General features: G+C 33.4%; 1 long non-coding RNA gene across 1 annotated transcript; it reads left to right on the forward strand.

The window, feature by feature from the left end:
• The first annotated feature begins 832 nt into the window (after positions 1-832).
• LOC123259760 lies at positions 833-1756 on the forward strand. Its single transcript, XR_006508315.1, has 2 exons — positions 833-1192; positions 1556-1756. It is a non-coding gene; the product is annotated as an uncharacterized LOC123259760 (long non-coding RNA).
• The last annotated feature ends 1985 nt before the right edge of the window (positions 1757-3741 follow it).

A 3741-nucleotide genomic window follows, 5' to 3' on the forward strand; every position in this document is an offset into this window, starting at 1 on the left:
TAATTATTAATCATTAATGATAACGAAAAAATTAGGACGACGGTTGACCCTAAAGGTCATCCCTGCAACTTCCCGCTCATTTTGTACTTAAGCGCTCATAATTAAATATTACGTTTTTGAGCTCTTCGAGCTTAAAAATATGATTTTTGTGTCATTTTAAGGGGTTAGGGGTAGTCAGAATTTTCAAAAAATCAATTTTTTTTTTGCATTTTCGTTATGTGTAATATCTTAAAAATATTCTCTGAAAATTTCAAGTCGATCCGATAATTAGTTTTTGAGTTATTCGACAAATAACAAAGAGAGCTCGGGTACTTCAAAGCGCTCGGGAGCAGATAGCTAGCGGCAGCTTCAAGAAACCCCCTTTTAGGGTTCTATTGTCATCCTATTCTGGAATTATAAAAGCAGATCCTTACAAAAATACAACCATAAATAAAAAGGAATGTATAGGCCATGTTCAGAAGCGGATGGGGACTCGACTGCGTACTCTGAAAACTAAACAAAAAGGTCTTGGTGGTAGAGGTAGGCTTACAGGAAAAGTAATAGACAAATTAACTGTGTACTATGGTTTATCAATACGTCGTCATTGCGATTCTATTGAAGATATGAAATCTGCTATTATGGCAACTTTTTACTACGGTTCGACTGATGAAAATCCGAATCATGATATGTGTCCCAAAGGCGAAGATTCTTGGTGCTCTTACCAGCGTGCTGAAGCAAGTGGAGAGCTTGATACTTATACTCAAGATTATTCTCCCTTACCTCCTGATGTTTTAAAAGCTATTAAACCAATTTACGACGATCTCAGTAATGATAATTTACTTTCAAAATGTGTAGGTGGATTCAATCAGAATAATAATGAGAGCTTCAACCAACTAGTGTGGAAAATATGCCCAAAAACCGTGAATACTAGTTCTACTATCGTACAAATTGCTGCATACATAGCTACTTGTATATTTAATGAAGGTACAAATTCATTATTAATGATTATGGATACCCTAGGACTTAATTGTGGGTCTAATTCCCATCGGCATGCTGAAAAATTGGACGCTGCACGTGTAAAAGTGGCAGATCAGCGCGCCAACGACAACACCCGGGAAGGCAGAATGCTTCGTCGGCAACAGCAAATTGATGTTTTGGAAACTTCCACAGTGGCTGAAGAACTATTATATGGCCCAGGAATAGATGACTCGATGTAAGTAATTTAATAATTCGTATTTCTGTACGTGAATCTAGTGTGAAACTTTAAACGCGTTTTTCTCAAAACTATGTTTTTTGAACTGGTGACAACTGTAACTCGAAAACCGCTCAGTAGATTTTAATAAAATTTATACAGCTTTTAGAACACATAATAAACTCGGGCCTGATCGAAGGATTTTTTTTTTTCTCAAAAATTTCGATTTTTTAAGACCAATTAACTGTTGATTTTTTCCTAAAAATCTAGACAAAAATTTCCTGAGGCCGCCATTTTGTTAATTTTTGAAAAAAAAAAAATCCTTCGATCAGGCCCAGGATTATCTATTTATAAAACTAATTTTTTTCATCCGATTGATTTTAGATGAATCTCCAAGGACTTATGATTGTCACCGCAAGGACCTTTTTTTGGAACTGGGTCAACACAGACAGCTGTAACTTTGGAAATTAAATTTTTTTTTTTTTTGAAATTTTCGTGACTTCAAGTCAAAACATTGTATAATAATGCCCTATTACTACTTTTGTAAAATAACATGATTTAATAGCAAAAAAAAAATACTGAAAATTCTCATTTTTTCGTGCCTCTGACTACCCCTAACCCCTTAAGCTCTTCAAGCTCAAAACTCTAATAGCAGTTTAATAAGACACAATTTTTTGAATTTTCAAACAGCAATAACTTTTAAATGAATAAACCGATTTTCACGCGGTTGACGGCATTCGACGCAGTTTTTAAATCCCCATGAAGAACTTTCAAGTTTAAATCGATCAAGCCAGGAATTTCGAAGTAATTCCGAAAAAACACTTTTTTCGGTTTTCTTTCGACAAAGATAACTCACGAACGAATCAACCGTTTTTGACCGGGCTTGCGGTGATCAACGTGGTTTTTTGATCTTAAGGGCTGATTAGATTTTGAAATTGATCGGTAGAGCCATTTAAAAGTAATTCCAAAAAAACCACATTTCAAAAAATTTTTTTTTGTAGTTTTTTTGAGATTTCTCAAAATCTACCGGTTCGAATCGGTCTAAATGGTATTCAAAATCTAAGTTTAGTCAATCCCTTTCAAATGGCGTCAACCGCGATGAAATCAGTCAAGCCGTTCAAAAGTTATAAGAGGGTCACATACATGCATACACACACATACACACACACGCACGCGCACACACGCACATACACACGCGCACACACGCACACACACACACACACACACACACACACACACACACACACACACACAGACATACGGACATACGGACATCACCGCGAAAACATTCAGGGAAGCTTCCTAAGACCTCAAAACGTCAAGATCTGATGAGAACTCGATTTTCGAAAAACGGGGTAAAACCAATAACTTCCCGATTTTTGAAAATTTTCAATTTTCTTAGCGGGAAGTTAAAAATTAATTTTATTATAAAGAAGTTATGGGGTTCTTGATATCAATTGCTGTGAATATTTGATTGGTCGCTATTTGTAAAACAGATTTTATTAAAACATAATAAAATGAATTTGCTAAAAGTCATTGGGTTGGTTATATTGAGCTGGTCTCGCTAGAGTTGGACTATCTATCGCTGTTGACCACAACTTTGATAATTGAAAAATATTTTCTGCATTTTAAAAAGTTTGGTTTGCTGTTAAAGTGTGTTTTTTTATTTTGTAATAAACAATTATTTAAATCCAAATTTTTTAGTATAACTAAAAACCAGGAGCATTAAGTTGTAATTTTTTACTTAATCAAATGAATAACACTTACAACACTTAAATGAATAACCATAATACTTACTGTTTGTCTATTATAGTCCTTATGTTTAACGTGTAAAATTAGTAATTTTTAACTTTTCAAAGAAGAGCTCAAAAACGTTATAACAGGTTAAATTTGGAGCGCTTTGTATTTGAAATTTGCGGGAAGTTACAGAGATAGCCTGTAGGGTCAACCGTTCTACTCATTTGTGTTTTTTATTCTAATGATCTTGATTAGGACATCAAGAAAAAGTTATAAAACTATTATGTTGTCATCGTTTCCAATATATGTATAAATTTAAAAATTAATCAGAGTTCTTGAAGTCGATAAAAATTACGTTGAAAAATTCTGTTACATTAATAAATAGATGAATACAGATCAAGATAATGAAAGTGCGTTAAAGAAATATAAATTCGTCAGTGAAAGATTGAAGAAACTTTGGTAACGAAGTTACTGTATTGAATAAAAAACTTGCTAAGTTTCAAAAAAATTTAACACAAAGATTTTTTTTTTTCATCATCGAACTCTTCATTACTTTTATTTTTCTTTCTCAGACATAAATTGAAAGTTATACACCACAAGATAGAAACTAACACTTGCTTAACTTGCAAATTGTTATTTATGATTTTGATCGAGGAAGAAAAGGTGAGAATATATAACTTAAGCTTTTCACTTGGCGAATAGTCTCAAGGGAGCTCGATTTTCTGTCTCTTTATTCTTCATTGTATCTTTTTCGTATACACAAGTTGCTCACCATTTTCTGTTTCAATGCAGTCATCGTCTTAGGTACTCAAGTTTACTTTCTTGCAGTAAAA

Source organism: Cotesia glomerata, linkage group LG2 (genome assembly GCF_020080835.1).
Source record: "Cotesia glomerata isolate CgM1 linkage group LG2, MPM_Cglom_v2.3, whole genome shotgun sequence".
Classification (NCBI taxonomy): domain Eukaryota; kingdom Metazoa; phylum Arthropoda; class Insecta; order Hymenoptera; family Braconidae; genus Cotesia; species Cotesia glomerata.